The sequence below is a fragment of the Ornithorhynchus anatinus genome, chromosome 11 (genome assembly GCF_004115215.2).
Source record: "Ornithorhynchus anatinus isolate Pmale09 chromosome 11, mOrnAna1.pri.v4, whole genome shotgun sequence".
NCBI lineage: Eukaryota > Metazoa > Chordata > Mammalia > Monotremata > Ornithorhynchidae > Ornithorhynchus > Ornithorhynchus anatinus.
The window spans coordinates 61,075,579-61,091,084 of NC_041738.1; positions in this window are offsets into that span (position 1 = coordinate 61,075,579).

The following is a 15,506-nucleotide window of genomic DNA, read 5'->3' on the forward strand; positions in this document are numbered from 1 at the left end:
GTGTGCAGAGCACTGTACTAAGCACTTGGGAAAGTACACTATCACAGAGTTGGTAGACACGTTCCCTGCCCACAAGGAGCTAATAATAATAATAATAATAGTGGTAATTGTGAAGTGTTCACTTTGTGAGTAATCCTGACTCTGCCACTTGTCTGCTGCGTGACCTTTGGGCAAGTAACTTAACTTCTATCTTCCTCAGTTACCTCCTCTGTAAAATGGGGATTGAGACGGTGAGCCTCACGAGGGACAGGGGACTGTGTCCAACCTGATTCAACAAATACAATGATTATTACTATTATTATTTGTGCCAAGCACTGTCCTAAGAGCTGGGGTAGAGGCCAAATCATAAAAACACAGAGTCCCTGCCCCAACGGGGACTCAAAACCTGGTGGGGAGGGAGAACGGCTATGGAACTCCCATTTTAGAGAGGAGGAAACTGAGGACCCGAGAGGTGAAGTGATTTGCCCTAGGTTTCACAGCAGACAAGTGTAAGAGCTGGGATTAAAACCCGGGTCCTCTGACTCCCGGGCCCGTGCTCTTTCCGGTAAACCCCGCTGCTTCTCTGAAGAGAATAATAATACTGCTATTATTACAACTAACTCTACTATTAGTACTACTAGCAATAATAACTGTGGTATTTGTTAAGCACTTACTCTGTGACAGGCACTGTACTGAGCGCTGGGGTAGATACAAGATAATTGGGTTGGGCAGAGTCCCCTTCCCACATCGGGCTCAGAATCTTCATCCTCATTTTACAGATGAGGTAACTGAGGCCCAGAGAAGTGAAGTGACTTGCCCAAGGTTACATGGCAGACGAGGGTCGGAGCCGGGATTAGAACCCAGATCCTTCTGACTCCAGGGCCCGGGCTCTATCCACTAAGACCACGCTGCTTCTCAGTGCCTAGAGACTTGGTCGCTCACGAGAACAAGAGAAACAGCGGGGCCCAGTGGCTAGAGTCCGGGCCCAGGAGCCAAAAGGTCCTGGGTTCTCATCCCGGGTCCTCCACTTGCCTTCTGCGGGACCTTGGGCGAGGAGAAGCGTCGGTATCGGAGGTTGAATTGCAGAACTTGCCATGAGCCCTGACATTTGTGAGTGAGAAAACTAGGGGCGGGCCCAGGGGGAAGTAGCGGCAGAGCCTGAAAACCCAGTCAGGCAGTTGCTAACCAGGAAACCCAACCTGGCCTTCCTGGAAAAAATAAAATTAACATTAAAAAAAAAAAATGGAGGCCGAGCATCTTAGGGTTCTCTGACATCTCCCCTTATCCTTGTCCCTTCTAACTCTAAATTGTTTCCGTATCCTTTCCTCTTCTCCCACTCCCTTCTGCGTCGCCCTGACTTCCTCCCTTTATTCACCCCTCAGCCCCACAGCACTTAATAATAACAATAATAATGATAATAATAATAATAATGGTATTTGTTAAGCACTTACTATGTGCCAGGCATCTTACTAAGCACTGGGGTAGATACAAGCATATCAGGTTGGACCCAGACCCTGACCCATGTGGGGTTCACAGTCTCAATCCCCATTTTACAGATGAGGGAACTGAGGCCCAGAGAAGTTAAGTGACTTGCCCGAGGTCCCAAAGCGCACAAGTGGCAGAGCCGGGATCAGAACCCACGACCTTTTGACTCCCAGGCCCGGGTTCTATCTTGCTGATTCTCGTCCACATCCGTAAGTATTTATTTATATTCACGTATGTCTCCCCCCAAGACTTCAGGCTCCCTGTGGGAAGGTGACCGGTTCTACCAACTATATTATACTATACTCTCCCAAGCGCTTAGTACCATGCTCGGCACATAGTGAGCGCTCAAAGAACACTATTGACTAATTGACTGGTCTCCTCTGCCAGGCTGGAAGCTCGAGGGCGGGGCTGTGTCAACTGAGCTTCCTCAGTGCTTACTACAGTGCTCTGCCCACAGTAATCAAATCAATGGTATTTATTGGGCACCTACTGTGTGCAGAGCACTGTACTAAGTGTTTGAGAAAGTAGGAGACAACAGAGTTGGAAGACATTTTCGCTGCTCACAAGGAACTTACAGTCTAGACAGTAGACAGTAAATACTAGGGAGGAGTCTGTAAGCCTCTTGAAGGCAGGATTGTGCCTCCTGCGTTATCCCAGGCATTTACCACAGTGTCTTCTGAGCTCTCCCAGGTGTTTATCACAGTGCTCTGCCCACAATAGGCGCCCAGTAAATACCACCAAGGAGTCTGTAAGCTCCTAATGGGCAGGGAGGCGACCTACACTATTGTACTGTCCTCTCCCAAGCACTGTTTGGTGCTCTGTATGCAGTAAGCGCTCAATAAATACCTTTGCAGTGATCCTCCTCTCTGTGCCCGATCGACTGATTGCCCCTCTACCTAAGAAAATAGCCCATTGCCAGACGCTTGGTGAGAAACACATCAGCTCCTAAAACTCACATCATTTCTTTTTTTTAAAATGGTATTTGTCAAGCGCTCCCTATCTACCAGGCACTGTACTAAGCACCAGGGTAGATCCAAGCTAGTCAGGTTGGACACAATGTCCCTCATGGGGTTCACCACCTTCGCCCCCATTTTACCGAGGAGGGAGCTGAGACCCGAAGAGGTGAAGTGCCTTGCTCAAGGTCCCACAGCTGACGAGTGGAGGAGCCGGAATTAGAACCCAGGTCCTGCCGACTCCCGGGGCTGTGTTCTATCCACCGATTTACACGAGGAACCGCGTCTTTAGATGCTGAACCGAGGGTCCCGCCGGCTAGAAAGGGGGCATCCGGCAGACGAGAAAGCGGGTGGGAGGGAGGAGTGGGAAGGGCAAATTCTCACCAGGAGAGAGGTCACGTCAGATGAATTGCAGACACTGGTGACTGGTTTGGAAATTGAGGAACTAGATAAAGGAACTTAAGAACAAATAACAAACTCAAACAAATTTTCTTCACCCAGAATTACCCTCGGCCTCCACGGTTCTGACAACGCCGGCTCTACCCGCTTGGGCCCGGAACGCTTTGGGGGAGAAGCCTTGCTCTAAGGCTACGTTAACCCCCAAAGCCGCAGAACCTGTTAACCAGGTTTTAACCCGGTTTAACCTGGGTTCTAATCCTGGATCCGCCCCTTTTCAGCTGTGTGACCTTGGGCAAGTCCCCTTGGCTTCTCTGGTCTCAGTTCCCTCGTCTGTATTATGGGGATGAAGACTGAGAGCCCCATACGGGGCATGAAACGTGTCCGAGCCGGTTACCTTGCATCTACCCCAGCGCTTAGAATAGTGCCTGGCACATAGTAAGCGCTTAACAGATACCCCGATATGATAATGAACCACTTTTTGGATTGACTGGAAGGTGGCAGTTGGAGACTTCTGGTATTCTGATATTCTTAATCTGATATTCTGATATCCTTAATGGACTCTTTCCCTCCTTCCCCTCCGCCCCCAGGGGCTCAACAGGAAAGAGAGGGCGAAACTCAGGGCTTGACATGAAAAGCAGGTGCTTTCACTGGCTCAGGAGGGAAGCGGCTTTCTCCGAGAAGCTTGGAAGGCCTCTTGGGGCAGAGGGAGTGGCCGGTCACCTCAGCCTCTCTCGCTCACAGGGAGACAAAAAACCAAAAACCAACGAAAACAGATCGCGTTCCTAAGGGTTTCCTTTAATTGGCTTCTCCCACCAAAAGCTCACCTTCTCACCCTATTCTTACCCCTGTCCAACCCTACCTGCCCCTCTCTGCCCCTTGTCAGCTGTGTGACTGTGGGCAAGTCACTTCACTTCTCTGGGCCTCAGTTCCCTCATCTGGAAAATGGGGATGAAGACTGTGAGCCTCACGTGGGACAACCTGGTTACCCTGTATCTACCCCAGCGCTTAGAACAGTGCTCTGCATGAAGTAAGTGCTTAACAAATATCAACATTATTATTATCATTACTTGGAGTTCCCTCCCACTCTGCATCTGGCAGACCACTGCTCTCCCCCTTCTCAAATCCCAACTCCTCCTCCTCCTCCTCCAGGAAGCCTTCTCTGAAGTCTCCATCTCCCTGCCCGATTTCCACAACTGCCACTTCAGTGTCACCCCACCTCTTGGGGACTCCCCCTGCCCTCTGTGGCATTTATGCCCAGGCCTTGAAGCTGTTTTGTCCTCCTGTCTTTAACTGATTTTCCGTCGGTCTTCCGGCTCTGGCCTGTGAGCCCCGGAAGGGAAAGGATCGGGCCACTCTCCCGAGCGTTCAGTCCAGTGCTCTGCCCAGATTGGGAGCTCAGTAAACACCACCACAAGAGCAGCGTGGTCTAGTGGAAAGAGCACGGGTCTGGGATTTGGGAGGACCGTGGTTCTAATCCTGGCTCTGCCACGTGCCTGCTGTGTGACCTTGGTCAAGTCACTTCACTTCCTCTGTGCCTCAGTTACCTCATCGGTAAAATGAGGATTCGCTCCCCAAACGCTTCTCCTTCGTAGACTGTGAGCCCTGTGTGGGTAGCCTGTGTGGCTGATTACCTCACAATCCTTCCCAGCGCTTAGGACAGTACTGGGCATATAGCAAGCGCTTAATAAGAATTGTGGTATTTCTTAAGCGTGGACTATGTGAAAGCACTTTACTAAAAGCTGGGGTAGATGCAAGATAATCGGGTTGGACACAGTCCTTGCCCACAGAGGGCTCACGGTCCCAATCCCCATTTTACAGATGAGGGAACTGAGGCACGGAGAAGTGAAGTGACTTGCCCAAGGTCAAACAAATGCCACTCATCATTATTATTATGATCATTATTGACGGAAGATGTTCTCCACCCCTCTGGGCGCTGAAGTTTCCCAGGCTGCAGGAGGGCAACGATTTCGAGCTACCCACCAACAGAGACCCACTCTGCACATTAATCCAATCACTTCTCCTCGCCCGCCTGGATTACTGCATCCGCCTCCTTCCTGACCTCCCTGTCTCCTGTATCTCTCCACTCCAGTCTATTCTCTACTCTGCTGCCCGGATCATTTTCCTACAAAACACGTTCAGTCCATGTTTCCCCCCTCCTCTGGACCCTCCAGTGGTTGCCCGTCCACCTCCGTACCAAACAGAAACTCCTCATCATTGGCTTTAAAGCAGTCAATCCCCTTGCCCCCTTCTACTTCACCTCTCTGTTCTCCTATTACAACCAACCCACATACTTTGCTCCTCCTCTAACCTTCTCACTGTACCTCCATCTCGCCGCTGACCTGCGTCCCGCCTCTGGCCCGGAATGCCCTCCCTCCTCAAATCCGACAGACGACGACCCTCCCCGCTATTCAAAGCCTTATTGAAGGCCCATCTCCTCCAAAAGGTCTTCCCTAAGCCCCCCTTTCCTCTTCTCCCACTTCCTTCTGCATCACCATGACTTGCTCCCTTTTCTCTTCCACCACCCCCAGCCCCACATCACTTATGTCCCTATTTCTTCATTTATTTCTATTAATGTCTATCTCCCACTCTAGTCTGGAAGCTCACTGTGGGCAGAGAATGTGTTTATCGTTATATTGTACTCTCCCAAGAGTTCATTACAGTGCTCTGCACACAGTAACCACTCAATCAAGATGACTGAATGAATGAAATAATAATAATTATGGTATTTGTTAAGCGCTTACTATGTGCAGAGCACTGTTCTAAGCACTGGGGTAGATACAGGGTCATCGGATTGTCCCACGTGGGGCTCACATTTTTTAATCCCCATTTTTACAGATGAGGTAACTGAGGCGCAGAGAAGTTAAGTGACTTGCCCAAGGTCACACAGCAGACAAGTGGCAGAGTCGGGATTAGAATCCACGACCTCTGACTCCCAAGCCCGTGCTCTTTCCACTAAGCCACGCTGCTTCTCAATACGACTGAATGAACCCAGGACCACTGGGAGAAGAGAGATGGGGGCAGTGGAGGAAGAGAGCCTCTCTGTGCTCCCTGAGAAGCCTCATGGCATCATGGAGACTCCTCATCTGGGAAGCAGCGTGGCTCAGTGGAAAGAGCTCAGGCTTGGGAGTCAGAGGTCATGGGTTTGAATCCCGGCTCTGCCACTTGGCAGCTGTGACTGTGGGCACGTCATTTCACTTCTCTGAGCTTCAGTGACCTCATCTGTAAAATGGGGATGAAGACTGTGAGCCTCATGTGGGACAACTTGATGATCCTGTATCTCCCCCAGTGCTCAGAACAGTGCTCTGCACATAACGAATACCAACATTATTATTATTATTATTATCTGTGGAAGCGTCAGTCTCTGCTTCCCTCCCTTTTCTTCTCCCTCCCTCCCTTTTCCTCTTCCTCCCTCTCTCTCCCTCTCTCTTCCTCTGTCTTTCCCTTTCCTCTTCTCTCTCCTACCCCATCTCTCCCTCCCAAACCACCAGCTCTCTGTCTCTCTCACAGCCCTCAGATTTATCAGGCCTTTGGAACCATCGATGAAAATGAGGGTCCCCCCCCTAAGCCCCCAAGTCTGGGCAGGCCAGTGGTTCAACCGAGGAGTGAGTGACGTGTGGAGGAGCAGGACCAGCTCGGAGAATCTGGCGCCGGCGGAGGGTCCCAGGGGACGACCAGCCGTCCGGACGTCGGGGGACCGGGCCAAGCCGAAGGGAACTCGGAACTGTGGCCTTTCGGGATGCCCTCGGCGGGGCGGAGGGGGGACCCCGGACCAGGTCAGCTCACCAGCTGGACGCTTCAAAGTGGCCCTGGTCTGTGGGGCAGGTGCCAGGCAGAGCGACCCACATTGCCCGCCTCAAGGATTCCTGGCACCTCCCCTCCGACCCCGTAGTCAGCAGGGATCGTCTCTTATCTGTAGCCGAATTGTATATTCCAAGCGCTTAGTACAGTGCTCTGCACATAGTAAGCGCTCAATAAATACTACTGAATGAATGGTCACCCTGGACAGTCCCTCTTGACTGGAGGCTGGTTGTGGACAGGGAATGTGTCCGTCATACTGTTACATTTCACTCTCCCATGTGCTTAGTACAATGCTCTGCTCACAATAAGCGCTCAATAAGCTCTCCCACAGCACTTATGTCCATATCTGTAATTTATTTTATTTGTATTAATGTCTGCCTCCCCCGCTAGACTGGAAACTCGTGAGCAGCGAATGTGTCTATTACATTGTACTCTCCCTTAGTATTCATTCATTCGATAGTATTTATTGAGCACTTACTATGTGCAGAGCACTGTACTAAGCGCTTGGATGTACAATTTGGCAACAGATAGAGACCATCCCTGCCCAATGATGGGCTTACAGTCTAAGTACAGTCTTAGTACAGTGCTCCACCCACAGTAATAATAATAATAATGTTGGTGTTTGTTAAGCGCTTACTATGTGCAGAGCACTGTTCTAAGCTCTGGGGTAGACACAGGGGAATCAGGTTGTCCCACGTGGGGCTCACAGTCTTAATCCCCATTTTACAGATGAGGGAACTGAGGCCCAGAGAAGTTAAGTGACTTGCCCACAGTCACACAGCTGACAGGTGGCAGAGCTGGGATTCAAACTCACGAGCCCTGACTCCAAAGCCCGTGCTCTTTCCACTGCGCCACGCTGCTTCTCCAGTAAGAGCTCAATAAGCTCTCCCACAGCACTTATGTACATATCTGTAATTTCTTTATTTATATTAACGTCTGTTCCCCCCACTCTCTAGACGTGGCTCAGTGGAAAGAGCATGGGCTTTGGAGTCAGAGGTCATGAGTTCGAATCCCAGCTCTGCCACTTGTCAGCTGTGTGACTGTGGGCAAGTCACTTAACTTCTCTGGGCCTCAGTTACCTCATCTGTAAAATGGGGATTAAGACTGTGAACCCCATGTGGGACAACCTGATTCCCCTATGTCTACCCCAGCGCTTAGAACAGTGCTCTGCACATAGTAAGCGCTTAACAAATACCAACATTATTATCTAGACTGGAAGCTCGTTGTGAGCAGGAAATATACCTGTTATATTGTTATATTGTACTCTCTCATACGTTTCGTACAGTGCTCTGCCCCCAGTTGATGCTCAGTAGGCTCTCCCACAGCACTTAGGTCCATATCTGTCGTTTATTTATTTATATTAACGTCTGTCTCCCCTTCTAGACTGGAAGCTTGTTGTGAGCAGGGAATGTGTCTGCCATATTATTATATTGTATTCTCCCATGCGCTTAGTACAGGGTTCGGATCTCGGCTCCGCCACTTGTCAGCTGTGTGACTGTGGGCAAGTCACTTCACTTCTCGGTGCCTCAGTTCCCTCATCTGTAAAATGGGGATGAAGACTGTGAGCCTCAAGTGGGACAACCTGATGACCCTGTATCTCCCCCAGGGCTTAGAACTGTGCTCTGCACATAATAAGCGCTTAACAAATACCAACATAATTATTATTATTACAGCGCTCTGCCCTCAGTAAGCACCCAAAAAGTGCTCCCACAGCACTTATGTACATCTCTGTAACTTATTTATTTATATTATTCATTCAATAGTATTTATTGAGTGCTTACTACGTGCAGAGCACTGTACTAAGCGCTTGGAAAGTACAAATCGGTAACAGAGACAGTCCCTGCCCTTTGATGGGCTTACAGTCTAATATTAATGTCTGTCTTCCCCTCTAGGCTGCAAGCTCGTTGTGGGCACGGAAGGTGTCTGTTATATTGTTCTATTGTCCTCTCCCAAGATCCTACTACAGTGCTCCGCACACAGTAAGCGCTCAGTAAATACGACCGACTGCCCGCCCCTGGGCCAGGAGGTGATAGGAGGGGAAACCCAGGAGTAGGTCAGCTTGTCGAACCTTTATCCCTCCCTGCCCACTCCCCCGAGAAGTTTTCAGTTTGCTCATCCCAAAGAGCAACGGCAACCACACGGTGCAGCCACATCTGCCCTCGTTCCTCCGAATCCTTCCCTCTCCAGCACCGGTTGTGGTCCCACCGGGCCACGCCTGGATAGCGACAAGCTCAACGGCAACAACAAAAATAACGATGGGATCCGTTCATTGTTTACCATGTGCCGAGCGCTCCACTAAGCGCCGGGGTAGATTCGAGATAAGCGGGTCGGACACGGTCCTTGTCCCACCTCGCGTTCGCAGTTTAACGGGGAGGGTGAACAGGGATTGAATCCCCATTTTACAGATGAGGAAACTGAGGCATCGAGAAGCGACTTGACCAAGGTCCCTCAGCAGGGAAATGGCAGAGACGGGACGCTTTATTCATCCCCCTCTCCCAGCCCCACAGTTCTTTTATTCATATTAATGTCTGTCTTCCCTTCTAGGCTGTAAGCTCGTTGTGGGCGGAGTATGTGTCCGTTTACTGTTACGCTGTACTCTCCCAAGCGCTTAGTACAGTGCTCTGCACACAGGAAGCGCTCAATAAATCCAACTGACTGACCCAGGTCTTCGGACTCCCAGATCCTGGCTCTTTTCTCCAGGCCGCGCTACTTCTCCCTGCCTCAGAAAGCAGGAAGGTTAGGAGGCCACCAGCCCCTGCTTCCAGAGAACCCTCCTCCAAAATCTCATCGATCAATCAAGCAAAGCTATTTATTGAGCACCTACTGTGTGCAGAGCACTGTAGTGAGTGCTTGGGAAAGTACAATAGAACAGAGTCAGTGGCTTAGTGGAAAGAGCCCGGGCTTGGGAGTCAGAGGTCATGGGTTTTAATCCCGACTCCGCCACTTATCAGCTGTGTGACTTTGGGCAAGTCTCTTCACTTCTCTGGGCCTTAGTTCCCTCATCTGTAAAATGGGGATGAAGACTGTGAGCCTCAGGTGGGACAACCTGATTACCTTGTATCAACCCCAGCGCTTAGAACAGTGCTCTGCACATAGTAAGCGCTTAACAAATACCATAATTATTATTATTATTAGACTCTCCCCGTGGCCCCACTCCATATACGCCTGACCACCTTTTGCTTTTGTTTTAACGAGATGTTCTTCCCCTTGATTCTATTTATTGCCATTGTTCTTGTCTGTCCGTCTCCCCCGATTAGACTGTGCGCCCGTCAAAGGGCAGGGCCTGTCTCTATCAGTTACCGATTTGTATGTTCCAAGCGCTTAGTACAGTGCTCTGCACAGAGTAAGTGCTCAATAAATACTATTGAATGAATTCATTCATTCAATCGTATGTATTGAGCGCTTACTGGGTAAAGAGCACTTTACTAAACGCTTGGGCGAATACGATATAAACAGACAGATTTCCTGCCCACAGCTAGCTTACAGTCTGGAGCTTACAGTCTCCATCTTCCAAGCACTGTTAAAAACCACCTCCTCCGGGAGGCCTTCCCCGATTAAGCCTTCTTTTCCCCTGCTCCGTCTCCCTTCTGTGTCTCCTATGTACTTGGATCTGTGACCTTTGGATATTTGATATCCGCCCCAACCCCCCGACACTTATTTACCTATCTTTAAATCATATACGATAGATTATTCATTTATATTAACATCTGTCTTCCCCTCTAGACTGTAAGCTCATTACGGGCAGGGAACGTATCTGCTAACTCTGTTGCATCGTACTCTCCCAAACGCTTAGTATAGTGTTCTGCACATAGTGAACACTCAATAAATACCATAGATGGCGATGATGTCGATAATAATGGTATTTGTTAAGTGCTTACTATGTGCCGGGTACTGTACTGAGCGTAGGGATGGATACAAGCAAATCAGGCTGGAAACAGTCTCTCTCCTCTCATTCAATCATTCAATCGTATTTATTGAGTGCTTACTGAAGAGCACTGTACTGAGCGCTTGGAAAGTACCATTCAGCAACAAAGAGAGGCAATCCCTGCCCAACAATGGGCTCACAGTGTAGAAGTGGGGAGACAGACATCAAAACATGTAGACAGACATCATTACCATCAATATAAATAGAAATATGTATTTATTATTATAAATACATGTATTATGCATATAAATAGTGTATTATGCATATACACATCCAAACAAGTGAACAGGCATTAATATAAATAAATGTCCTCATGGGGTTCACGGTCTCAATCCCCATTTTCCAGATGAGGTAACTGAGGCCCAGGGAAGCGAAGTGACTTGCCCAAGATCACACAGCAGACAAATGGCAGAGCCGGAATTAGAACCCATGACCTCCTGACTCCCAGGCCCGGATTCTAGCCATGACGATGGCAGACGGGATCCCTGCCCACAAGGACCTTCCAGTCTACAGGGGGAGTCTACAGTCCGGTCCCTGCCCTTAGGAAGCTTACGATTCGGCCTGACCCAGCGGGGTCACGAGTCCTCTAAGTTCTAAGCTCGTTGCGGGCCGGGAAAGTGTCTTTTATATCATTATATTGTCTTTTCCCAGCCGCTCAGTATGGGGCTCTGCACACAGTAAGTGCTCGATAAATACAACTGCCCGACTGGCCCAGAATAATAATTTTGGTATTTGTTAAGCGCTTACTATTCCCCTATGTCTACCCCAGCGCTTAGAACAGTGCTTGGCACATAGTAAGCGCTTAATAAATACCAACATTATTATTACTATGTGCAGAGCACTGTTCCGAGCGCTGGGGGAGATACAGGGTCATCAGGTTGTCCCATGTGAGACTCACAGTTGATCCCTATTTTACAGATGAGGGAACTGAGGCACAGAGAAGTGAAGTGACTCGCCCCACAGTCACACAGCTGACGAGTGGCAGAGTCGGGATTCGAACCCATGAACTCTGACTCCCAAGCCCGGGCTCTTTCCACTGAGCCACGCTGCTTCTCATCCGAAGGCCCTGCCACAACTCAGCTCTAACCGCGTCTCTCCCGCTCCCCCTTCTTCCCCCACCCTGGGCAAGCGAGGGGGGTTTCACTTCCGGATTCCTGGTGGTCATAACTGATCCTTTAAGGTGCCGTTAACCTTTGAGGCTTCCCTAATCCCGCCTGACGTCATTTTGGGATAGCTGCCTTGATATTTTCTTATCGCGTCTGTCTCCGCTTTGCTACCCAGACGCCTCACAGCCCAAAGGGAGGGGCGGGTTGACCCCTGAGGTTCTCGGGACACTTAACCGCCCTCGAGGACCGGCTGTTTAATGACCGCGGGGTCGCTGGGGACGGGAGGAAGGCGGGCGGGACGGGGATGACGGGCGACTGAAGAAGGCAGAAGCGGCGAGGCCTACTGGAAAGGCCACAGGTTGTTGGCCCAGGGGGAGAGACAGAGGACTTGGGTTCTAATTCTGCTTCCTCCGCTTGCCTGCTCTGGAACCTATGGAGAGTCACTTAACTTCTCTGAGCCTCAGCGGCCTCATCCGTAAAATGGGGGTGAAACACCTGTTCTCCCTCCCCCTTTGGACTGTGAGTCATTCGATCGTATTCATTTAAACGCATTTACCGAGCGCTTACGGTGTGCGGAGCGCTGGACTGAGCTGGGGAGAGTACGATATAACAATGAACAGACGCATTCCCTGCCCACAACGAGCCTAGAGGAATTCGAATGCCTCTACTGTCCTTGGGGGACAGGGGCTGTGTTCGATCTGGTTACCTTGGAGGTACCCCAACACTTAACACAGTGCTTGGCTCATAGCAAGGGTTTAACAAATATCAAAATTATTATTAATATGGTAGTTATTCAAACCCTCCATCGGCTCACTCCCTCCCACCTCACCTCACTGCTCTCCTCCTCCGCCCGGCCCACACACTCCTCTCCTTTAGCATCGGTTTACTCACTGCGCCCCGATGTCGTCTATCTCCCCGCCGACCCCTTTCCCACGTCCTCGCCCTGTGCTGGAACTCCCTCCGCCTCCATAAACACCAGATCACCACCCTCCCCATTTTCAAAACATTATTAAGGTCACGTCTCCTCCCCCAGGCCTTCCCCGATTAAACCCTCTTTTCCCCCGCTCCCTCTCCCTTGTCTAACGTCCCTGCACTTGGATCTGTGACCTTTGGGCATTTGATTTTCGCCCCACCCTCAATCCCGCGGCACTTAGGTACATATCTTTAAATTGCATATTATAGATTACTTATTTGTTTATATTAATGTCTGTCTGCCCCGCTAGACTGGAAGCTTTTTATGGGCGGGGAACGTGTCTGCCAAATCCGTTGTGTCATTCGTTCGATCGGTCGCGTTTACTGAGGGCTTATTGTGTGTAAAGCGCTGTACTAAGCGCTGGGGAGTGTACAACAACAAACCGACACATTCCTGCCCACAATGAGCTCGTACTCTCCCAAGTGTTTACTACAGTGCTCTAGACATAATAAGTGTTCGTTAAACACCACTTCTGAGGCTGATTTTAAGTACTTATTATAATAATAATAATAACGATGGCATTTGTTAAGAGCTTACTCAGCGCCAAGCACCGTTCTAAGCGCTGGGGAGGACACAAGGTGATCAGGTTGTCCCTCGTGGGGCTCCCGGTCTTCATCCCCATTTTCCATATGAGGTCACTGAGGCCCAGAGAAGTGAAGTGACTGGCTCAAAGTCAACCAGCTGACAAGCAGCGGAGCCGGAATTTGAACCCACAACCTCTGACTCCCAAACCCGTGGTCTTTCCACTGAGCCACGCTGCTTCTCAAGTCAGGCACGTTCTATGTGCTGGGTAAGATACAGATTAATCAGGTCAGATGCAGTCCCTGTCCCTTGGGCTCACGGTCTAAATAATAATGCTGGTATTTGTTAATTTTGGTATTTGTTAAGCACTTACTATGTGCAGAGCACCGTTCTAAGCGCTGGGGGAGATACAGGGGAATCGGGTTGTCCCTCGTGAGGCTCACAGTCTTCATCCCCATTTCCAGATGAGGGAATTGAGGCACAGAGAAGTGAAGTGACGTGCCCACAGGCACACAGTTGACAAGTGGCAGAGCAGGGATTCGAACCCCTGACCTCTGACTCCCAAGCCCATGCTCTTTCCACTGAGCCACGCTGCTTCTCTTTGTTAAGCGTCGACTACGTGTTAAGAACTGTTCGAAGCGCTAGGATATACACGAGTTAATCAGATCACAATCCCTGTTCCACACGGAGCTCATAGTCTAACTAGGAGGGAGAACTGGTATTGAATTCCCATTTTTCAGATGAGGAAACTGAGGCTCAGGGAAGTGAAGTTACTTGCCCGAAGTCACCCAGGAGACAAGTGGCTGAGCCGGAATTAGAACTCAGGTCCTCCGGCTCCCAGGCCCGGGCTTTTTCCACTAGGCCACGGTGGAAGGGAAATGACTCTTTTGGACTGTAATCTGAAGCAGCATGGTGTAGTGGATAGTGGATAGACTGAAGTAACATGGGGCAGTGCAGAGCGTGGACTTGGAGTCAGAAGGACCCGGGTTCCAATTCCGGCTTCGCCACTCGCCTACTGTGTGACCTTGGGCAAGTCACTTCACCGGGCCCCAGTTCCTTCATCTGTAAAATGAGGATTGAGACTGTGAACCCCACATGGGACAGGGACTGGGTCCAACCCGATTTGCTTGTATCCACTCCAGCGCTTAGTAGAGTGCCTGGCTCAGAGTAAGCGCTTAACAAATACCACAGTCATCAGCATTACCCTCCCGAGCGCCTAGCACAGTGCTCGGCATACAGTGAGCGCTCGAAGCAGCAGCCTGGCTCAGTGGAAAGAGCACGGGCTTTGGAGTCAGAGGCCATGGGTTCGAATCCCAGCTCTGCCACTTGGCAGCTGTGTGGCTGTGGGCAAGTCACTTCACTTCTCTGTGCCTCAGTTACCGCATCTGTAAAATGGGGATTAAGACTGTGAGCCCCACGTGGGACGACCTGATTCCCCTGTGCCTACCCCAGCGCTTAGAACAGTGCTCTGCACATAGTAAGCGCTTAACAAATACCAACATTATTATTATTATTATTAATAAGTACCACTGATTACTGACTGCAAGTCTCTAAGTCACTAAGAAGTGAAGCAACAATCTTCCCCAAGGCCCCCTGCCCCCGGCCCAGTTTGATGGGAGAGGAGCTGGGGAGGGCGGTGTCTCCTGATTTGGGCCTCTCTCCCGGATGGCGGTGGGCGTGAGAGGGGAGGGAAGGGAGAGAAGGGGACACCGGGAAGCGGGAAAAGCAGGAGGAGACGTCCAGAGGCAGAGAAAAAGAGGAAAGCAGGGCTGAGACTGGGACGATTAGACTGTGAGCCCGTCAAAGGGCAGGGACTGTCTCTATCTGTTACCGATTTGTCCATTCCAAGCGCTTAGTACAGTGCTCTGCACACAGTAGGCGCTCAATAAATACTATTGAATGAATGAATGAAAGGCTAGTAGTAGGAAGAGAAATTATGGAGCGCTTACTGTGGGTAGAGCACACTGTACTAAACTCTGGGACAGGTGGGACTTCAGCGCGGCTCAATGGAAAGATCCCGGACCCGGGAATCTGAGGTCATGGGTTCTAATCCCAGCTCCGCCACATGCCAGCTGTGTGACGTTGGGCAAGTCACTTCACCTCTCTGTGCCTCAGTTCCCTCATCTGGAAAATGGGGACTAAGACTGTGAGTCCCATGTGGGGCAATCTGATTACCTTGTATCTATCCCAGTGCTTAGAACAGTGTTTGGCACCGAGTAAGCATTTAACAAATACCATCATTATAATAATTCATATGTACTTATCAAGCGCTTACTCTGTGCCGAGCGCTTTTCTAAGCCCTGGGGTAGATACAAATTAATCAGGTTGGACACGGTCCCTGCTCCACATGGGGCTAACAGTCTTAA